General features: G+C 34.6%; 1 protein-coding gene and 1 long non-coding RNA gene across 8 annotated transcripts in view; one reads left to right on the plus strand and one right to left on the minus strand.

Annotated features, from left to right (window-relative positions):
- Positions 1-24,887, minus strand: part of PCDH9 (protocadherin 9) — an 890,080-nt gene that overhangs the window by 219,233 nt on the left and 645,960 nt on the right. The window lies entirely within an intron of this gene.
- LOC132002486 (uncharacterized) lies at positions 6,906-24,616 on the plus strand. Of its 2 annotated transcripts, XR_009399913.1 has the most exons (4): positions 6,906-7,075; positions 11,280-11,305; positions 18,441-18,528; positions 24,305-24,616. It is a non-coding gene; the product is annotated as an uncharacterized LOC132002486 (long non-coding RNA). The 2 variants fall into 2 exon arrangements; XR_009399912.1 differs by lacking the exon at positions 11,280-11,305 and having other exon boundaries at positions 6,924-7,075.

Raw genomic sequence — 24,887 nt, forward strand, 5'->3', positions numbered from 1 at the left:
TTCATTGGAGTATTTCAATATTTCAATATTTCAGTATTTCAATATGAGTATTCAATATTCATTTCAATATTTGAGTATTCATTTAAAAATACTGTTGATGCATTCTAATTAATGCAACATTAAAACAAAGATGTTTATGGAATTTTAAGTTAGACTCCCATCATGCGATTATTAATCAATAACAAAATGGAATTTAGAGACTTAGAGTATAGACTCCCTGTAACTTAAATTCTCTGAGTTATAAAATTTCTTTCTCTGTAAGATGAGGAAAATGTCTACACATCTCTAATTGCTCTATTTCTTCTATCCGCAGATATGTTATTTCTGTCTACTTAATAAGTAGAGATCTCTATGCTTAAACATGTCCTATAACTCAGCATACCAGGTGTCCCAATTTTACGATTAGACTGGTGAGTTGTAATATTTACGACACTGAAAATGAGAGAAACAGATTTAAATGTTTTGTTTTACATTCTTAGCAATTAATTGTAGTGCTATTTTCTGTTCCAAATATATAAATATTTGATTGATTTTATCTTTTATTGCTCACTCCCATATCATAATAGCCATTCTCCTTGGCTTTCACTTCTCTTTCTACCTGTTACTAGCATTTGGCTATTACAATAATTTTGCAGAGTGCAATACACTATTTCAAACTAAGTGACAATACGAGAACCAACGATAGTTTTTAGAAAACGGTTTAACTACAGATAAGATGTAGCAGCTTAAAGATATGCATAACTCAAAGTTTCTATGAAAAAGTTAAAAGGTTAAAGGTTACCCCATGGTCTTAGCAACCCAGCTTCATGCACGCTGAGGAAGACACTTGTGCACTCATAGACTCTCCAGTTCTGGCAATTTCCAGCTGCTGGGATTCAAGGCTTCTGGACTGATGTTATTTCTGGCAGAGAGGCATAAAACCAGAGCCTCTACTTGAAGCAATGGTGAAAGGGCACCAGCTGTTTCCAGATAATTGTGGATATGTTCCAGACTATTAATCTATTCCTTTTTAAAATTTTAACTCACTTTCTATTTTCTCATAATGACCACTGAACCCCTTTCTACATCTCATGGCTGATACTTTTCTTAAGGTCAAATATTGAGAATATGTAAAAATAAACAGAAAGTACAAAACTATTTAGCTCTTCATAAATTAATCATCAAATTCCCTTTGCCTTTGAGTATAATAATTATTTTGAGAAAAGATTCATTTTGTTTTATTTTTTAACAAATCATTGTTCTCTGGATCCTAAGATCCTTTTTTAGCTAGATCCTGAAATGTTAGTCAGTTAATTTGGGTGTAGATAATCAACTTAGTGATAGAAGTCAGCAGTATAGACAGGATGTAAAACTTTTCTGAAATATATTGTTCAAAAAAAGAAAGAAAGACTTACCAACAACATGATGAGTTTGATTCCTTTTATATTTATACTTACATCTATTTATAGATCTTGAAAACATACACAAAACTAAAGTGGGAGACAGGAGCTTATGGAAATTTTTACTATCTATATTTTTACATACCTATAGTATTTAACTTTTTTCTTTTTTCAAAAAGATTTTTATAAAAATAATTTTTATAGTAAAACTAATTTTTTAAAAAAATGACTTTATTTATTTATTTGACAGAGAGATCACAAGTAGGCAGAGAGGCAGGCAGAGAGAGAAGGGGAAGCAGGCTCCCTGATGAGCAGAGACCCTGATGTGGGGCTTGATCCCAAGACCCTGAGATCATGACTTGAACCAAAGGCAGAGGCTTAACCAACTGAGCCACCTAGGCACTCCTATAGTAAAACTACTTTTAAAGAACGTAGGAAGACAATGAGAATAAAAGAAATATCTGCAGTGGTTTTATTTAGTTGAACACGAAATATAAGATAATCATTGAGTTGAATTAAGTTACAAACTATTTTCTAAGCCATGATAAAGTATATTATGCTTCTAAAATTGTTATATAGAGACGTCTATACATTCCATATAGACCTCTAAGTCTTAAGTTTTACATAAAGGTTCTAATAGTTAAATAACTAAAAAAGAAATGAAAAGCACAGATATAAAAAAGGAAGTAGTAAAAGTACGTGCATTTACATACTGGGAGACATAGTACAATAACAGTGAAAGTACTGAGTATATAGATTAAGTTTACAAAATACATGAAGAGGGTCGAGGTATGCATCTCTCATTTTTGATGAGTAAACACTATTTTTTTTTTAAATCAATATCCTGTACGGTGGTTAAGAAATTGACATGAGGGGCAGCTGGGTGGCTCAGGGGGTTAAGCCTCTGCCTTTGGCTCAGGTCATGATCTTGGGGTACTGGGATGGAGCCCCGCATTGGACTCTCTGCTCAGCAGGAAGCCTGCTTCTCTTCTTTCTCTGCCTGCCTCTCTGCCTACTTGTGTGATCTCTGTCAAATAAATAAATAAAATCTTAAAAAAAAAAAAAAAAAGAAATTGACATGAACACATTCTACTGAAAGGATCCATGTGCTTTTAAAAAATTGGTTTTAATGTCCCTATTGATCCTAACAGTTTGTTTAGCAGTATTTTACTTTGAAGACACAGGTCCCATATGCTTCCATTAGAAAGAAAACTAAAGCAAGAAAGTCTTATTTTAAAAACATGAAATTTTAAGAAAACAAAAATCATCATCATAAAGTGAAGTAAAATATTACCACATTGAAGTTAAAATACACCAAAAGAGAAGATTTTTCCTGAAAATTCCTTTAAACCTTATTCATGTAGTTTCCCATGTATAGCAAGTATCAATGTACGATAATTAAGCAAAGAACAGTGAATTATTCAAAGTTTAAGCATCCATATTTCAGTCTTCAGCAATTTACCAATCAAAATACTTCTAAAATCTACTTCACTTTAAAAGTATCATATCCCAATTTTACACACTCACTGATGAAAACATCTGCTTTTAGGCATTTTTCCTCATGTCACTGAATTTAAATAGACAAAATACCATTACTTATTCATTGCAAAAAACCCTTATTTAACCACAATATTATCATAATTTGTTTATGCTGTTAGTTTTAAGAGACATAAACTTAGAGAGAGGTCAACAAGTATTTTCCATAGCTATCCAACTATTTATTAATTGACTATACAATCTAAGAACATGTTTTGATTGAAATGCAACTAAATATGAGGGTGCAGAAAGAAAAACCAGAATCACAAAAACAGAAACAAAATGAACAAAAATAAACTCCACCAGAACAAATTTTATTTAATTAAATCTGATTTGGGAGCACTGGCTGACTTCTGGAGCTCTGTAGGAGCCCCACATTTATTAAGGATGAAAATCCATCCAATAAGACAATTTGAAAGTATGACTGAAAAGAACATTATGAAATGGTTATCATGGCAGCACAGACACGTTATTTTGACTCAATTGTCTCCCTTACTCTTGCTTTTAGGAATGCTATTTTCATTAATGCTGATTAATGTTGATATTTCAACTCAAAGAATGAACCAGATGAATTCAAGATTTAAAATTCAACTGGCCCCAACTCTATGATATCATTTTGACAAAGCTAAATATAAATTCAGAAGAGTCAGGGCAATTTTTTTAGCAAAGTCAGGAGAATCTGAAAACTCTAGTTTTATAAAGATATACAGATATTTTTAAAGGATGCCTTAATTAAAACGTTATTGCATGTTTGCTTCCCATTCTTTCTCATATACACTTTCTCTTTACATTGGCCTTAGTTGCAGGCATTCCTACAAGAGTTACACTAAATCATGACTCTTCACTCAGAGTAACTGTCTAGTGAATGCAGCATACATCAAGGCTGACAGTCTTTTTAGTACCCTTATGAATACTGGCAGCATAATCTGTTGTTAGAGATTTTGAAATTCCTAACAAATTCAAAAATAGCTCTTGTCAAGTGTGACAAAAGCTACAGTCATTAATACCTGGCAGGCATATTTTATTATAAAACAGTGGCTCACCTTTTGGTTTCCCTCAATTTACTATATAAAAATATACTTGGCCCCAAAGTGTATGATGACTCTGTAATAGAGGAGTGTTATTGAGTCCTGTGATCCAAAGCTCTTTCTTAATGTTTACATGGCATAAATGGACCCCGAACCCGTGACCCACTAAATTTTTCTGGCATTCTGATTACTGAAAGATGATAACAGAATAATATTTAAATGATATTTTTTAGAACATGTAACACCGGAAAATCAGAATAGAACCACTTCAATATTTAGTAACAGTAGAAATGATAAACTAGGTGGAGGGCACATTAAAAATTGTTAGCAAAATGGAAAACATTTCCTTGATGTGCCTGGTTTCTTCTGCAGCAATTTACCACAAGGCCCTGAGTTACAGAGTAAGATGCTCCCTTTAGACACACACACACACACACACACACACACAAAGAAATCATTTTTGTAACTCCTTTAAGTTCAAAACACTATACTATTATCACACATATTCTTGCTGAAACTCTTAGAACAACAGGATTTAGGTTTGCTTTACATACTAGCATTTTTTCCTCCCCAGCTCTAGACTAAATACCCTAGATGTGAGAACAATAGCTGGAATAATCTCAAATACAAAAATTTATGCCACTTTGTTTATAAAGTTTCATTTTAACTTAAGTTATTATGCACCAGAATTTCATACCAAACCTGATTAATTCAGAAATGTAAGCGGTGAAAAGCTATCCCTGGCTATCTAGAAAACAGATATTATAATTGCCAGTGGATTCTAGAAAATTCTATGTATTCTAATTAAAATCATGCTCAGGAAGGGCTCTGATGGAAACTACTCGGGTACCTTCTCTCCAGTTTTCTAAGAACCAATGACACCATCACTGGCAGCCCCCCCATAATTCACAGTGCTGGAACAGTAACATGAGCGAACAGTCCCTCTCAGGATTATGTTAGTTACCAGAAGAAAGTTTCAAAGTTTAACTCCAAAACGTCCACCCTGAAGTGTTTTTGTAGAGAATCCTAGCCTTTTTATAATAATATCAATGAGATTAATCAATCAGTTATCATGTAATTTTTTTCTATTTTATTTATTTGAGAGAGAGAGAGAATGTGCATGAGTGGAGGGAGAGGCAGAGGGGGAAGCAGGCTCCCTACTGAGCAGGGAGCCGATGTGGGGCTCGATCCCAGGACTCTGAGATCATGACCTGAGCTGAAGGCAGACACTTAACCGACTGAGTCACCCAGGTGCCCCTCCAATGGTATCTTAAAAACCTCACTTGTATATGCACACAGGAATACATGTACATATCTTTTTGACCCATTAAGTTTAGAAAGCAATTTTTCAAGTATTATTTCACTCGATTATCCTCACTGTCCATATAGTTTTAGGAAAAGCGTTACTGGCATTTTATAGATAATAAGCAATTTGATTTTATTACGTGACTTATTCAATGTCATACACCTTAGGGACTAAGGTAGCTGGAGCCCCAACACAGGTCTTCTGAGTCCTCACCTAGCGTCCCTTCCTTTGGGCCTTACCTTCCCCTTCCCAGTGCCTCCCTTCCTTTTGTACAAGGAAAGATGCAACTGAACCAAAATATTAATTAGTAACAGGAATAAGTTTAATCACTTAGCACAATCTCTTTCACTATAAGAATACACTTATTTCTGGGGCGCCTGGGTGGCTCAGTGGTTTGGGCTGCTGCCTTCGGCTCGGGTCATGATCTCAGGGTCCTGGGATCAAGCCCCGCATCGGGCTCTCTGCTCCGCAGGAAGCCTGCTTCCCTCTTTCTCTCTCTCTCTGCCTGCCTCTCTGCCTACTTGTGATCTCTGTCTGTCAAATAAATAAATAAAATCTTAAAAAAAAAAAAAAAGAATACACTTATTTCTTTGGTTTTTACAAAAATTTTGTTGTGTTCTCCTTTTATGGTCTTCTAAATTCTTCCCATATATTGTCACATTTCATTCTCACCTGTCTGTGATGGGAAAGCAAGACTCAAAAGGAAGCCTCGTCTTCCTATAATTAATGTGGTTTCTGCCGCTGAATTTTAGTAGCTAAAAACTCTCCCACATCTCTTGGAAGGATTTTGGGGGTACAACATACAATTTTTTACATCACAGCTCTAAATGAATCGACTTCTTTGGCTCTCAACACTATTGTTCTGAAGAATACACCTCAACTTGAGAGGTGGGGGGCAGGATGGAGATAATGTATAGCTAGCCTGTGTTTCGTGGGAGAGCTGGGAGTGTGCCCAGGTATTTCTAATTATCTGCCCAGATGAGAACCACTAGTTGCACTGCACACAGCGATCACAAGCACCCTGGTTATGAGTACCCTTGAGTTTTCATGGCTCATTAGTCAGCTAATGATGCATTATGTTCAGCGAGTGCTGAGCACTGGCATGACTCTTGGTCGAGACAGAGTCTGGATTGGAGTGAACCCGAAACCTACCCATGCGTCGAATTAACTATTTAATTAACTAATTCTATAATTAACAGACAGTGTCTTGATCCACGTAACAAACAGGTAAGAAGACAGGATCGGCTGACATTTTTACAGAGCATAGAAGGCCTACTGAGAATGTGACATTTAAACAGAAAATTTCAAAGAAGTGAAGGAGTTGGAAGATAACTGGGTGGAGAACATTCCAGGAAGAATTAGCTTTGCATGTCTGCAGAATAAACGCAGGCCTGTAGTGCTGTCACTGGGAGAAATAGGGGAGATGTGTGGAGGGAGGAGGTCAAGGAGACAGCCAGCGGCCAGATTCTGTAGAGCCTTGCAGACTATTGAAAAGTCTTTAGTGTTTACTCTGTAAAGATTAACACAGAAGTCATTCAAACAGTTATTCTAATTAAAACAAATCTTTTATCCAGGGCACATTTGGTCACTGAATAACTTAGTCACGGAACAGGAAGTCCTCTAGGCTTTGGGGATTCAGTGACCGAAGTGAGGTAAACGTTTTTTTCACAAGTTCCTGTTAAAAGCTACCGGGTAAAATTGTCATTAAACACTGAAAGGACCCTCCAAGTTAATCATTGTGAATTCTTCCTGTGCAAAAACGAATGTGCTTTTCTCTTTGACAAGGCCACTAGAAAACCAAAAATGCAATATAGGAATACAAGAAGGTAAGATCTTTTATTCTGTACTTCTCATTAGAGTTACCTTGGTTGTCTAATTCAGTGACAAGAATACTCTTAGAAAGTCCTTCATGCTAATGGTGTTCAGACAATATAAATGTTTCACTTATATTTTCATTAATTAGTGCTTTGTGCTCTTCGTTTCTGCATATTATTCACAAAGACAGAATGAAAGGTAATGGGATAACAATTAAAATATGAATATGGAAAGCAATTAGGAGTGGGGGAAACATCTCCAAAGAGCATATATCACTAGAAGGTAATGATTTAATACTTTCATATATACAAATGTTCAGCAAACACCATCCACAATTTAAAAGTTCAGAGAAATTATTTTTGCCAGAATGGCAAAGTGTGTGTGTGTGTGTGTGTGTGTGTGTTTGTGTGTAGAAAGAGAGAGAGAGAGAGAATGAGATTTAGTTTAAGGAACTGTCTTACACAACTGTGGAATCTCTCAAGTATAAAACCTACAGAGTATGCTGTTGGTGGGCTGGAGAACCAGAGAAGAGTTGCAGTTTGAATCCAAAGGATGTCTGCTGGCAAATACCCTCTTCTCTGGGAAAGCGACTTATTTATTTATGGTTTTTTCTATTAAAGCCTTCAAATGATTGGACAAGGCCCACCACAATTACAGAGGATAATCTGCTTTACTCAGTCTGCTTTGTAAATGTTAATTTCATGTAAAAATAACTTCACAATGACATACATAACAATGTTTGATCAAGTATCTGAGTATTGTGACGTAAATAACTTGACACATAAAATTAACCATCATGCATGGGATGAAGTACACTACAGGTCTGGAGTGAAAAGATTCTCTCTGGGGAGTGTGAAAGGTTTGTTTCAACAGAACCTTTGGCAAAAGCTTATTCTCCAGTAAGAAGTGTAATTATCAATATAGTATCTCAAGAATCTAAGCCATTAAGTAAAATGGAAGTAAAACTTTAAGCTATATATGTATTGTTTTTTATCTATAAAGACATTTAAATATTTTGTGTCTGCTCATAGGAAGATTTTTTTAGTCTTTCTTTCTTTACTTCAAATTGTTCAGAAGGATGGTCTACATCCACCACCTTCCTGTCTTTAACATCACTCAAGACCTTCCTACAGTCTACTGAAGCCACTTTCACTGAAGCCGCCACCATTGACTTCTTCATGGCTAATGGGCATTTTCCAGTCTTATTAATTGTAGAGCCTTTTTTGTTCTTCATACTCAACATTACCTTCTGGAAGTCTATGATCTTCTTTGTTTCCTTTATGACTATTTTCTAATCATCCCAAGATTTTGTAGTCTCTTCTCCCTCTACACAAATTCCAGAGTCAGTCTCATTCACTTAGACTGATTTGAAATGTCTGTAATTTGGGGAAATTTATTTTTTATCTCCTGAAACTCTCAGAACTTTTGGGTTATATTCAAGTTCTTTACATGATGTCCCAGGCCCTGTGGACCAGAGTCAGCCTTCCTCTCTTCTGCTTTTGTACTACACAATGAATACCACATGACATCTTTGTGCAAACTGGGACATTTCCTTCTTTTCTGCCTTACTACTTCCTTCACCCTCCCTAACCATAGATCTGACTGACATCTCATCCTCATCAGTAAGATTTAGTTCAAATAGGACTTCCCTGGAAATTCTTCCTAAGAGCCACACACTCAGGTATTTTATGTTTCTTCCTCTTGTTGAATGAAATAAAGAAATACAAATTCTGACATATCTCAACCATGAACTTATACTCTTTTTTGTATTGTATGACACTCCATATAAAGCATATAGACACTGAAATAAGCACTATTTCAAAACACAGAAGCATAAAGAAAGATGTTCCCTGAATTTAAAAAGTTTATAATCCAGACAACCTAAGAGCCCTATAGTAAAAAGAACTGTTGTTTTGAAAATTGATAGATAAGAATATCAGTTTATTTAATTGATCCATTAATTTATAAATGTAAAATAGTGGACTGGACAGAATAAGATATTTAAAAATAATTAGTATAAATTATGTAAATAGGAATATTGTTTTAAACATCTGTGGGTAATACAATATTTAATAATGTTATACTGAATGTGAAATGCTTTCCTAGATAACTGACGTTAGATAGCAAGACTTGTAGACTTGAGTGGGCACGTAGAATTATCAACTCTAACTTGTTATTTCATTGATGGAGAACTTAACACTTAACAAAATTATAACCGACCCCAACTTTATGAGAACCATAGGTACTTTGAGTGTCACTATGGGCTATTTCTACTCTAAATGCTATTGAAATAGTTTCTAGACCAACTAAATTAGAATCTTTGTATGGAACCATTCATGCTTGACAAGAATCTTGTGATAGGCTGCAAAAGGAATCACAAATCCCCATTCTACCCTACAATCACATTATTTTTTGCACTATGACTTGGCAGCTTCTCGCATTGATTATGTCAAGTCTATTTATGTATGCCTTGTATCTTGATGGGCTGGAATCAATGGAACTGTGCCAGTTCTAAGCTTAGGACTCAGGAGATCTTTCCCAGTGCCACTTCCATCACCAAGACACTGTAAAACTGTCCTTGAGAACAAGCTTATACTAGCCTGCAGGATGACAGAAACATGTGGCCTAATTGCCCTTCACCTAGGCCAACAGGGTATTAGTGACCAGAGATATGAGTGAAACCATCTTAGACCACACATCCCCTACCCAATCCACCATATGACCAGCAACTGAATACGGTCAAAGGACCCAGCCAACAATTAGAGAAAACACCCAGCTGAGCTCAGCCCCAGTTGCAGACCCACAGAATTTAAGCTAAACGGCCACTACATTAAATCATGCAATTTTAGGGGTTTTTGTTTGTTTGTTTGCTTTAGTTTGGTTTTACACAGTAATCGATAATATACACCCGTAGGTTATTTCTTACAATCCCTACTTTTTTTTTTTTTTTACCTTACTATCTCTTCAAAATTCACTTCTAAGAGATTCCCCAAATCTCCTAGGTTGTGACTTGTAATTTAGAATATGAACAACTGACTGCTGAATAGCCTTCTAAATAAAAGTAAGCAATAATACATTGAATTTTGGGGGAGAGCTATTTATACACACATATTTAAAAAGAAACTACTGAAAAACAAATTGTAGGTTCATATAAACACACTACATTGTAGGCTGGTTTTACAAATTTAGTAATTTTACTAGGAAATTAAATTTGATCTGAACCACATATCAAACTGTCAGTTCTATTCATGTAAACTAAATGTAACTTATGTTGCCTGAACATAAACAGAAAATTAGATATTAAGCTTTCTTTACATGGCAACTAAAGTTTAAAGTTTTCCTAAAAGCTCTCAAGGATAATTTTATATTAGAAGCCACCCAGGATACAATTAAAATTTTATGACAGTTGTCAGAAAATGTCTTGAGAATGTAATGCACATTTATTTCTGTGCATGAGTAATTAATAACCATTCCCAAATGGGTACCTCTTGTGCAAAAGGAATGGAGGACTCCCTTTGGGTAGATTATAACTGCTGTGTCATACCTTACATATACATAGACCATTAATGGTAATTAAAATTCATTTTGTAACAGTGATAAGCTAAGGGATCATTAAAGGTCATGACTTTGTCCTTAATTATTTGGGTTATTGTTTTTATTTAATTAGATGAGCTTAATGAGTCTTTGGTTGCAGCATGGCTCTAAACTGAGCAACACACCTCAAAAGATTCTGTCTTTGATAGCCTTGGCTGCTCCTTCTTTAGATCACAGAAGTAACTTACTGTACTCTACACATCACAGATTCAGTCAGGTAAATCTCTGGGTAAGAATAAATTGGATGAGGAAAATAATTTTGACAATTCAACTCAATTCAACTAATGTGGCATTTTAAACATATTCACTGAAGAAGAAACCCTTCTTCCTTGTCAGTGTAAATGGCAGCCTAATTCATTCCACTACTTTTTCTACCATGAAAGACTCTAAGGAGTAGTGCCAAAATGGGGCATTCCCTCCATATACAAAGTCCCAAGAATCTCTTAGATTTAATGCAAGTCATGTAAGAGTTAAGACTCTTTATTCCTTTCAAAAGCAATGTAAGGAAAGCAGAAAAGATCCAAGGATTAATTGCAATGAGAGTGTATTCATGTCTTAGGGCTGTCATACTAAATTACCACAAATTGGGTGGCTTCTAACAACAGAATTTTTTTCTCTTAGAGTTGAAGCTGGAGTCCAGAATCAAGGTATGGGTATGCTCCCTCTTAAGGCACTGGGGAAACTTTTTCTTGCCCTTTCCAATTTCTGGTGGTTTCTGGTGTCCCCTGGCTTCTGGCAATCTAACTCCAATCTGCCCCCGTCTTTATAGGACCATCTTCTCTTATTATTTCTGTATCTTTGCATGATTTTCCTCTTTCTTTCTTTCTTTCTTCCTTCCTTCCTTCCTTCCTTTCTTCCTTCCTTCTTTCTTTCTTTCCTTCCTTCTTTCTTCCTTTCTTTTCATAAATACGTCAATCATTGGATTTAGGACCTTAATCCAGTATGACTTCTTAACCAATTATATCAGCAAAGAAACTATTTCCCAAAAAAAGTCACATTATATACTCGAACATTGGCAAAATACAGAAAGAACTAGAAAAATATATATATCTCCGTGACCTGGAGAATCAAAGATGGTCACTGAAGTTTTATGTATCTGCAAAATAAAGGACTTGAATTACATATGCCCTTCTAGTTTTTTACTTCCTGCAATGTTGTTTTTTTTTTTTTTTTTTTTTTGTATTTTAAAGACTTGAACATATTTAACATATAGGTAAAGTGAGTTAAGGAGACTTACTGAGAGGGGCGCCTGGGTGGCTCAGTGGGTTAAGCCTCTGCCTTAGGCTCAGGTCATGATCCCAGGGGCCTGGGATCGAGTCCCGCATTGGGCTCTCTGCTCAGCAGGGAGCCTGCTTCTCCTCATCTCTCTCTCTGTCTGTCTCTCTGCCTATTTGTGATCTCTCTCTGTCAAATAAATAAATAAAATCTTTAAAAAAAAAAAAAAAAGGAGACTTACTGAGAAAGCTCCTGTAGAAGCAGTAGATGAGAAGCCACTGAATGAAGTGATATGAAAGTTTTTGGTGGGCTTAGACTAGTAATCATCTTCACCATACATTATTTCATTTATACTTGCTTTATTAAGGTCTGTGTGAAGTATCAAAGTATTTCCACTAATGACACCATGCTATAAAACTAAATTAAATGTGACCAGCAGATTTTACTAATAATGAGTGGAAGGTTAGTTCTATATATCAGCTAGACTAAGCTATAGCTTAGTCTGTTATGCAATCAAATTTTAATCTTGGTGTGGTTGTGAAAGTACTTTATATTGTGGTTAACAACTATAGTCATTTGAATATAAGAACATTACCCTACATGATATGAATGAGCTTCATTCAACTAGTTGAGGGACTTAAGAGAAAAAAATTGAGGTTTCCTGGGCAAGGAGAAATTCTGTTTCAAGACAGCAACACTGACCCCTGCCTGTTTCCAGTCTGTCATCCCACCCTATGAAGTTTGGACTTTCCTGTACAAACATGGGAGCCAATTTGTTAAAAATAAATCCCTTTATGTTTGCATGTATTTTACATTTACATTTAAAATTTTATATATTCATCTTACTGGTTCTGTTTCTCAGAAGAACTCATACAAATAAAAAGAGTGAGTTACACAGTCATCAGGATAGAGAAATTTACAATATTTATAATTTTCTAATTAATATATATGTATTGAAAGTTATATAGTCATAAAATATACCTCTTAGGACAAACATATATAAAGATTATTACAACTGAGCATTGATCCAAATATCTTTACTTTCTTTTTTTTTTTAAGATTTTATTAATTTGAGCATGAGAGAGATCATGAGAGATAGAGCATGAGCAGGAGAGAGAAGAGGAAGCAGGTTCCCCACTGAACAAGGAGCCAAATGCAGGGCTTGATCCCAGGACCCTGGGATCCGGACCTGAGCCAAAGACAGACGCTTAACCAACTGAGCCACCCAGGCATCTCTGGAATATCTTTTCTTTACAATAATTTTATTTTTTTTTCCTTTTTTATTCTTTCTACATACTCATTAACATAATGGTGTTCTTGAGGAAGAGAATAAAATAATTTTAAGTCAACTGCACATTAGACTGAAAATCACAGGCACATTATTCTTTCCTATCACTAGAAAATAGAATAAAATAATAAGCAGCATATGTAATTTGCACCTCAAACTTGAATATGTAATCTGACCAGGTGGTATAATTCTTCTCAATCTGAGAAATGAACATTTGTCCCATAAACTCATTAAGTGCACTGTAAAGTGGTTAAAGAGGGAAAAGAGAAAAAAGTCAGTTGAATTAAACATTTTCAAAAACACATTTTTAATTTTTTTTCTTTCAAACAACATGTATTATAAACAAATAATCCAAATAACATATAGAAATGAAATATAGTGGTGTCCTGCTATAAGATTTTTTTCTCTAATCAAAAATCATCTAGACCCAAACTACCTTCTATGTCCTACACAGGGAGTGAGACAGAATTGGGACATATCATTTGTTATCCTAAGATTATATGAATACACTGAATAAGAAAAACATAAAGTACATTTAATTTCCTTTCCTTGATTTGTATGCTCAGTCTAATTATGTTTGCTTTATTGTCACTTAGAATCACGACAAAGAGAACAGTAGTTATTTTCACTGAGAAATCTTCAAATTTGTTTTTCCCTTGGTGAGCCAGAACAGAACATTCTGATATTGATTTACCCATCCCTAGGTTTTCATTCTCTAGGTTAAAAAGATGTAAGATAAAAACATATCAAATTAGTAAATAAAAGATTTCAAGAAATGTAATAAAAAATCAAGCTTGTTTTAATTTGATGATGGTATACTTCTGTATTTGATAAAATTAGGTTTTAACATCTTGACAAATTACATAGGTTCATTACCCTATAATTACTTCAGCCTCCATCCCAGTTACTCATAGCATCAACTTTATAGAAATGAAATTCCATTGATAATATTTAAATTAATCAGTTATTATTTTCCATGTAAGCAGCAATTGTTAAAAGCATTTTATTTTAACCACTATTTAAATCAAGCTATGATTTGTATACTCTTTGTGGGACTTTGCAGAGTCAGGGGTGCCTTAGGGGCATTTATTCTTTTTTTTTTTTTAATTTTTAATTTTTTATAAAGGGGCATTTATTCTTAATTTGGGGGCATTATATGCCATAGTTGAAAAAGAAAAAGAAAAAAAAAGCAAAACCAGTGTTTTTACATTCTCCATTTGATAACCGAATATTCAAATAAACAGAGTATACAAGGCTGTTGTTGGGAGAGTAGGTTAATTAAATTGACTTTCTACTAACCATTGCCATTCTCATCCACTGAACCATACAGTACATTTTCTCATGGGCATAAAGGTGACTGACTGCATTCTGCATTACTTCCAGTATTGGCAAAAACCTTCGCACATCCCTCCGATATTTGCTTGGGTTGTCATCTTTTTCCTTAATCCTGATAAACATAAAGTGTCCTTACACATCTCTCCCCTAATTTTACAGAAGGATAACAAAGAACTACTGCCATACTGCTGCTTATCTTTAGTAACCTGTGGAAAGAAATTTTCTTAGAGGTATCATTTAAAAAAGTGGTATTCCTATTTTCCCCTCCAAATAAAGCAAAACTCTTAAGCCTGTAATATAGAATGCACAGTTTTAAATAATCTGAAGAGTCAGAGATATGCCAATATATAAATGACTTGTGTAACTACTTAAATTTAAATAATATTTCATTATAAAATAATGACCTTAAAGACACTATAACTTGTAGGAAGCTTTATGGCGTGTGTGTGTGTGTCTGTGTGTGTGTGTGTGTTTTAGTGCCTGTTTTTTCACTGTCTGCATGTTGAGAAGAACAATTATACCTTCTTTATTGTGTAATGAGATGAGGTATACTAAAACATAACAGTAATGCCTTTTAAATACACATTTTTAGGGCGCCTGGGTGGCTCAGTGGGTTAAGCCGCTGCCTTCGGCTCAGGTCATGATCTCAGGGTCCTGGGATCGAGTCCCGCATCGGGCTCTCTGCTCAGCAGGGAGCCTGCTTCCTCCTCTCTCTGCCTGCAACTCTGCTTACTTATAATTAATTTCTGACAAAAAAAAAAAAAAAAAATCTTTAAAAAAAAAAAAATAAATAAATAAATAAATAAATAAATACACATTTTTAGCTTGGCAATATTAGAGCTTTATAATTCAAAACATTACTCAATTTTTAAAAGATCTATTCATATGAAAGTTATAAATGCTAGTTTTATTCTTTTTTAAATTTTATTTTAGTAATTTTCTATAATTTATGAAACTCTTGCCTTGGATTTATTTTGTTGTGATTGCAATAACTATAATGATATCCAATTTATTTTTTATAATTTTTTTGTTTGAGTGTAGTTGACACAATATTACATTAGTTTCAGGTGTAAAACATGGTGATTCAATTACTCTATACATTATGCTACACTCACCACAACTGTGTCTATCACCATAACATCCCTAATACAATAACATTAACTATTCCCTATGCTGTGTCCTTTATTCCCATGCCTTATTCATTCCATAACTGGAAAACTTTATCCTCCATTCCCACTCCTTTATGATTGTTCCCTTTCTTACTAATTAAACTTTCCAGCTCTTATATACATTTATCTATCTTATCATTTTTCTATCTCCCATGTCAGAGCCCCTTTAATTATTAATTTATTTTCTATTACTTGGATTTGATTACTCTTCCCTGTTGAATAAAAAGTTATTTTCTTTTTTACTTATTAGTTCAATAATTTAAGGATCGAGGCCTGTGAATTGACTTTTAAATATGTTTATAGCATACACACACACACACACACACATTCGTGTGTGTGTGTGTTTTGTTACATTAGTTTAAGAGTCTCATGCTCTACCGACTGAGCTAGCCGGGCAGTTTGTTACATTAGTTTAAATTTTTCTATTTTTTTCTAATTTTTATAATTTTTCTAATTTTCAAAACAGCTTACCATTTAAGTGTTAAATGCATCTTCCATGTAGGGGTCATTTAATCTTGCTACAAACATCCAATTATCATGCCCTCTAGTCAGAAAACTAGACTCACAATTCCTGCTTTCAGAATTTATATATATTTACTGTCACTCAAGATTAGTTAATTTAAAATTACTTGGTTTATATGCAAATACCTTTTTAGTCTTTGTAACAACTAACAAACATGTTGGTTTTCTTGAAGTTGATTAGAAGTTTGATGATATGGATATTTTTCTTTGTCCTAGACAATCGTTCTAGACAATTCTAAAGCATTTTATAGGATTTTAATTAATGTTCTGGATAGGCATCAATTTTTGTCTCTCTTCCATATTTAAAATTATAGTCCACGATTACCTTAATTTTATATTTCCAGTGCTAAGTATCATCACTGCTACATGGTAGTTTTCAGTAATAAATGTTTTCCTTTCATTTTTGTTTTACTCTATTACTAGTGAGATGGAATAAAGGCAGCAAATAAATGATGTCTATGAAGGACAGCAGTGAACAAAGTCATTCAAAAGAATTTCTTGTTACAGATAAAGCCTAGATAAATGAAACAAAACAATGAATACCTTATTATATGCTACAGGATTAGTATTCAAAATACAATTGGATTTAAAAAAATACTAACTCAGCAAAATTAGAGACTTTTTACAAAATTGAAGTTTCTAGTTAAGATATGCCCAATGCTCCTGAGATGACCACCATAGATACCTACCCTCTTTATTTTATTATTTATTTTTAAAGATTTTATTTATTTATTTGACAGATAGAGATCACAAGTAGGCAGAGATGCAGGTAGAGAGAGAGAGAGGGAAGCAGGCTCCCTGCTGAGCAGAAAGTCCGATGCGGGACTGATCCCAGGACCCTGAGATCATGACCTGAGCTGAAGGCAGCGGCTTAATCCACTGAGCCACCTAGGCGCCCCACCTACCCTCTTTCTATGAAGACTCTTTCTCCAGGGTTATGGTAATGCAGGTTGTATGCTGAATTTATAACTAGATTTTATTAAATATACACACCAATCATTTGTACATCAGTCAATGATTTTTATCATTTCTTTTTTTTTTTAACATTTTATTTATTTACTTGAGAGAGAAAGAGAGAGAGAGAGCATGAGAGGGGAGAGGGTCAGAGGGAGAAGCAGACTCCCTGCTGAGCAGGGAGCCCGATGTGGGACTCAATCCCGGGACCCCAGGATCATTACCTGAGCTGCAGGCAGTCACTTAACCAACTGAGCCACCCAGGCGCCTGATTTTCATCATTTCTTAAAATGTTTCCCAGAGAATACTAGTTCTATGAGGATAATTGATTGATTTTAGACTAGAGGATATGTGGTGAAATATGTTTACATATCACATACCTCTCTAGAAGAGGTTCAGTGAAGAATAACATATTAGAAGATCTTCAAAATGTTCCATTATAGAATTTTGCTGAATTTTGTTAAACCTAGTATCTCCCAACTTGCTCAAATATATGATTATGGAATTAAATGCACTGTTATAAACCAGTGAAATCAATCAACATATACATAAAGACAGCTCTGTCTGGCTGAGTGTACAAATGCATATACTAAACTAGTTTTATAGGGGGAACCTAATACCTCGGAAATATTGGTCCAAAAGCTACTTTATCATGAAAGTTTTCAAAGGTTGTTGACAAGTCAAATGAATTTTGTAGAGTTTTGACAATCAAAGATATGTTCTAAAATCTTGGGGTAACTGTAAAGCTATTTTTCTTGGTTATATGGTGATAATTAAATGAAATAATAGAGGAGTCTATGAGAAATGCCAATTCAGAGGCATGGATATAATAACACTATTTTTTTTTCTTGAAATTCTTGAGTAGAAAACAAATTATAATAACATTAATTGAAAGAAAAAAACCTGTCATTTAAAAATTTGCCTTCTATATTTAGCAAAAAGTAGCCATAACTGAAAAAAATAAAGAAAATCTATATTTTTAAAACATTTTTAAGTATGATGCAAAGAGATAATTTTGAGTTATTGATACATACAATCCCGTAGTCTCATCTGGTGCTGCTGTTTTGCATTCGTTATTTTATAATTGTTGAATGAAGTTTAATGGATACCTTCAAGTAAGATAATTTCATGCAAGGTTTACAAAATTTTTTGTAAGTCAGAGGATCTAAAATCCAATTGGTGTTTCTTCAAAAAAATTATAGTACAAGTATATTAATATTTTATAAGACTTCTCTGAAACAAATGAGGTGTGGAGATGTCTGGCTTTCCTTCAAATTCTTTTCCTCCCTTGTTCCACAGAAATGGACCTTTTGGATGGACCCGTGGCCACCAAAATATATTTTCCAGCCTGCCTTGATGCTAAGTACTGGGCAATGGTTATAAACAGGTATCTAGAGGATATTTTTTAAGCCTCTTCTTCATCACCTCCACCATTTCCATCCTCATGCCTAGGTTTTAGAGCTGCTGTCTTCAGTTAGAGGCAATACATGGCAAACCAAACAGTATAAAGAAGCTGTACCCCTGAGAGCTCAAAGCCCCACCCCAGCCTTAAACTCGTATATAAGCAAAAAGTAGATTACTATTTTGTTAATGTCACATGCTAGTTTGGGTATTGTGTCACTTGCAGCTAAACTTCATCTTAACTAACACAGAATTGTTGGAAGGAAGAGAGATGACGCCGACTAAATAGCTTGGCATTTTTTATCAAAGAACAGTCATTCTGTACCTTTTAAGTGATTCACAAACACACAAGAGAGACATTACATATTGCATGTTTACGACATTACAAATGATACTCTAGACTAATATCCCTGATTTCTCTACTACAAGTTGTTTGATTAGCCCCTTGACACTCTTCTCAATTGAGGGAAAGCAAAAGTAATTCATGACATTTTCAGAAATTTGGCTAATCTACTTTCACAAGCCTGTCAGCTGGGGTTTCAAGCTCAGGGTGACTCGGCAATTAATTTTTTTTTTTAAATTTTTCGTTTTCTAAGAGAAGCAGAGCTTTTCTAGCAACAAATCCTTCCCTGTAGGTTGGCCAACAGTGTCATTTCCTTGATTTGATGTGAAACCTCCCTAAAATGACCTTGGAACTCTGATCCTGAAGGACCTTAAAATATTCAATTTAAGCCCTCTCGGCCAAAAGGAGACTGACTGGTTATTTTTTTACAGCGACAGACAGACTTGAAGCGTGATGTATCTCACTGCAGAAAAGATAAAGAATATGATTCATAGCATCACAGCGGCCATAGGATTCATAGCATTGACAGCTCACCAACTTTGGGAAAAGCACCTGGAATCACATGCCCTTCTGCTGTTCCTTGGCTTTTTCTCTATTGGAAAGAATTCAATTAGAAAGAATTACAAAGAAGGTGACAACTTGTGAGAAAACTGGGAGGGAGGAGGTAACAGGAAAGGAAAGAGGTCTAGAAGTCATGTCGAATTTAAGGCAAACTCACCACGACAGCTAACTAATTTTTAAAAAATTCTCCATGCACTCTGATACCTACCTGAGAGTATAACATAAACAATGATGCCCTAATGATACAGAAGAATGACGTTCTAGTAAAGCTTGGTGTTGAGCAAAAACAAAGTTTGGTTAATATAAACCCCAAGGCTGTGATTAACTATTGATGTACATTTTTCACTTTTTGCACTGAAAATAGTGTGGAACCATTCTCTACTTCAAAAAGTAGAGCAGAAACATGTATCATATAATATAGGATGCAATTTCAGCCAAATAACCTACTCTTGCTTTATTCAGTTTTTATGGAAAAAATACATTTTGTGTGGGGATTTTATCCTAATGAGGGAAGTATCTGATTTTCTTATTACCCATTGCCAAATTTTAAATGTAAAATGAACCCATTTATAAACAAGCCAAACACAAAGAATACTGAGGCAGACTGTCTTATAATGGTCAGTCCCTGATAAAGTTCTTTCTCCAGTCCACCAAAGATGAGAACACAGGTGCCTCTGTTTACTATGCAAGTTATCCCTGTCCACTTTTCACCCTAATCTGGTTCAAGGCAGATTATTATCCATACATTCCTAAACATCTGATCTTCCTTGAAATTTCCTGATGCTGATTTCTAGATTCTAGATTATTTTCCCCATCACAGCCTATACTACCACAGCCAAGAGTTTCATGGCCAGAGATTCTTTGAGCTACTTTCCTATGTCCCCTAGGTTCAATATTTGCCTGTCTGAATGTTTACTTCCTTCTTCACTTCCTTAATGCTAGGGTATCTTTCTTTGGGCATCATTAAATTCCACCTTGGACTTTCAGTACAAATGTGTTTAAGACCAAAATGTGGACGGTGTCATTACCTCTCAGCTATCAGCTGGGCCTAATCCCAATAACTTCTGCCGTATTTACTGAGCCTAGAGCTTGAGGCATATCCCAACTCCCTTTGTGTTACTGAGATAGTCAGTCTTATGGTTAATTCAGTTCCACAATGTTCAGAACCTGCAGAGTTCCAGGACTGGATTAAAATTAATAAGATATTGATTGTATCTTCGGGAAAATCATACATATAAAAATCAACGTAATGTGTTCACTATGTTGATGACTGGCCCAGAGATTTAACAATATGAAATAGCTTAAAAAAGAAAAATGGGCACCTGTACTGGTCAAAAGGACGTCTAGTTCTAAAACAAAATCATCCCGGGGCACCTGGGTGGCTCAGTGGGTTAAAGCCTCTGCCTTCAGCTCAGGTCATGGTTCCAGGGTCCTGGGAACCATGGTCCATCGGGCTCTCTGCTCAGCGGGGAGCCTGCTTCCTCCTCTCTCTGCCTGCCTCTCGGCCTACTTGTGATCTCTGTCTGTCAAATAAATAAATAAAAGCTTTAAAATAAAAATAAAACAAAATCATCCCACTAATTTGGAAGAAGACTGAAGAAAGGACCAACGTAATAGCAGAATGTTCCTGTGTATCCTTCTATTCCCAATGCCTAACATATAGGCTAGTATTTTATAAAAACGCACTAAACAGTTGTTGAGTAGATTGCTAATGGGATGAATAAATGATTATTCTTACTGCAAATTAAACTTGTGTAAGTAAAATAGATTAATGTGAAATTCTCACTGATGTCAGCTGTAACTCAAATATACATGCCATTTGTACCATACTGTAACACGTAAAGCTGATTTGTAGTGTGGCTTTATACATTACTTCAGTCAGGACAAAAACTGCCCAAAAAGAGAGAGAAGACTTCTGTGGAAGATTGAGGAGCTAAGTTGGTTACTTGTGTTGAGGAGGTATGCAAGGGGAGAAAAAGACCCGACTCACAATAAAAATGTCATTTGGGCAAATGCCAGGCACGTACAAAAACAATTCTGTGTTCAACCATTTGAAAATTAACTTAGATTTCAAGAGGTATCTCTTAATAATATAAAGTTTCTCCTGTATATAAAAAATACATACATAATAGAGATGTTTTATTTCCTCTGTCATTTGATAATATCCCCATTTTTACACATTTTGGAGTCATTTCTATTTTCATTATAATCCTATAAATAGAGAGGAATTAGTTTCACATAACAATTTCATATACAGTGAGTGATTATTGATAGGTGCTAGAATTATTCCATTCCATTCACTCAGAGTTTATACTGCTTCTATGGGGGTTTCTGAGCAATCTCCCTTTTAAGTGCTGAAATAGTATTTAGTTCTAAAGTGCTCCTTATATCAAAGCTCCTGAGATGCATAAGCTATGTCAAAAGGACATTTCAGACAAAGAAATGGTTAGTCCAAGACAGACTGGGGAGATCACAATATTGTTTATAACACTCTGTTCTGTATTTTAAGACCTTAATAACCCTTCTACAGAATCTGAGCCAATTGCTAATCAATAGTAATTACTTTTTTTCTAACCACCTAAAAAGTACTCTTTAACCCCTAGAAGTGAGTTTTTAGAATGCCACACATTTATTTTCTAGACATTAAATATGTAGCTATAACTTGAGTTTTGATATTTATAATGTTTTCTGTTGCAACTTTATAGTAGGTCCATTTTCAGAAATAACACATTTTCCAAGAAGGTAGTTGTCAAAGTTGTAACTTTTTGAAACAGTAAGGCAGTAACTCAACCTCAAAATTTTACTGAATAAGGGCATACAGATGTTAAATGGACAGCTAGATATATAAACATACTCTGAAGTATTTCTTCTGAACTCAGATAAATAGCTAAAATCCATTTAGTTTATATCCAAAAGGTGAAGAGTGACAAATAAATATGCAGTTTGACATTTTTTGTTGTTGTTGGTATGCAGAAAAACTGCTTAGGTGTCAGATTTTATTGAATAGGCACAGGACATCATCATTAGCAAGGTTAATATAAAACTAGGAAAACCAAGAGCAGTTAGTAAAAATTAATAAGAAATTTGGAGGAAAAACAAACAACACACTAGCAAATTAATGGTTAAAATTAATGATAGTCGATTCTCTAATATAATCAATGGAATTATTGGGTTATTTATACTAGAAACCTTGGTAGCAATTTTATGAGACTGATGGACGCGCTACCTACTGCGCTAACGAGGCACTTCTTGGTAGCAATTTTAAACCTCTTTGTTCCTTTTATCATCCAAATGATGGCCAAATTCAGGAAAAAAAAATTATATGCAAAACATACTTTTCATTTTTTTGTTTTTACCGTTGTTACTGTCCATTTCACATTTGCATTATTTCTTTTAATCTTCTCTCCTGAAACTATCTTAGGTTCTTTTTGCATATTAAAGTACTCAATTAGTCACACTATTGTAACAGTTATAATAATCAACTTGTATTTGAAGTTTTCCATTTACACATTGATGTTCTCCATTACACTGGGAAATCTAGAGGGTAAAGGTCCCTGACATACTCATTTCTTTAGCCTCTAACATCTAAAACAGTATACAAGTGGAATAAAATTAGTTTCAGACTCTTATTCTGAGCATAGACTACCAAAGGTAAGCTCTAAATGCAGTATGAAACCGATTCTAAATTGTACAGAGTCCCATAGTAGCAATTTAATTAACAAGAGATATAGTCTTAAAATACATTGTTAAATTTTTAAAAGTTTTGTAGGTAATGGAGATTTGAACTTTGTATATGTATATAATATAATCTTATGTATATTATGTATATAATTTATATTATATATTATATACACCATACACACACACACACACGTGTGTGTGTGTGTGTGTGTGTGTGTGTGTGTAGTTGTGTTTCTGCTAGAGCCTGAATACAAGATGTGAGTACTGGGAAAACTGGCTACTATACTATAAATAGTTTGCCACTCAAGCATTAAGGTGTAAACTCTATTTCCCTGTATGTAGAAAGGTGATTTACTTTTGAGTGGATTTTCTTCAAAGAAACAAACAGGTAATTTCTGTTTCCATACATGGGCTATGTCATAGCATTCAAAAAAACAGAAGAAACTCAATATTTTTCTTCACTGGTAGTTAAACATTTCAGAACTTTAAAAGCAGAATTAGATTCTTAGGTAAATCAATGTGATAAGATCAAAAGCTTTATCACATTGTATATGAATTTCTATGAAAATAAAACATCAACAGTTAGTAGATTCCAAGGTGCTTTTTAATGTAAAATTTGAGCTTGAGAAAGTTAGATGCAAATTACATATAGTTCACTGGAAACAAATCACATTCTGGTATCTGACAACTGAACCTGAGAAAGTAACATAAAAATAATCTCTAGTAGGACTTTTAAGTAAATTAAAAACTGTCTTCTTCGAGGAACTGGCCTATAATGTCTCCAAAAACTCTAGAGACACTCTGCCCTTGAATCTTCTCTGGTAAGATGAATTATAGCAAGCACAATTCTTTCTGTTAAAGAACAATTTCACTCTTTTCTGGTTTTTCACTCACTCATATCCTTGATATGTAAGAGGCTGAATGGAATAATAAGAAACTCCCCAGTTTAACATAGAGAATATTATTATAATAAGATTTTTCTGAAAGTTTTGCAGTGGATTTTCATGGGACATATGATGGTAGGTGATGACATGATAATTTCTGCTCATGATAATTCTATTATCCAGGATAAGTTACATTGTGATGTAATAACAAAGGAACTGTGAATATCTGCTATCATAAAACAAAAGTTTATTTCTTGTTATGTTACATCATCTTTGCTGGAATCTCTCTACAGAGCCACTCAAAGACCAGACTGACACTCCATTCTCATCAGGAACATGCAGCCTTCTAGATCAACTCAGCTGAAAAAGAGGGACTCGAGAGCTGGGCTCTTCATTAGTCGGGAAATGATAGACTTCATCCCATTGGCAGACACACGGGAGATGAATCTACTTAGCTGCAAAGGAGTTGGGAAGTACAGGGAAGCAGATAGCATATTTTTGGAGAGGGTGACTCTTTCCACTACAAAAAATCAACAGTCTATATGTTGTGAATGGTACTGTCATACGCTGATCAAACTGTGCTAATAAATTATTTTTATAATGTTTGTCTGACGCACATAATTTAATCATGAATATTTTGTAGGAAAACATCCTCAATTACAATTTTACATCACTTTACTTAGGTCTCTATTGTGGCAAAAACTCAAACTACAGTTGTCTGTCAGGAAAGAAACAAGTCTACAATACTCCTTCGAAATAGAAGAGGATATTATTTTATAACAAAAAGAGCAACCATTAAGTAAGAAAGAACAAAACCCATGAACCTGCATGTGTGACAGGGAAAACTAGATCAGCAGCTATGTTTTGTTATTTAAA

This window comes from Mustela nigripes, chromosome 15, assembly GCF_022355385.1.
Source record: "Mustela nigripes isolate SB6536 chromosome 15, MUSNIG.SB6536, whole genome shotgun sequence".
NCBI lineage: Eukaryota > Metazoa > Chordata > Mammalia > Carnivora > Mustelidae > Mustela > Mustela nigripes.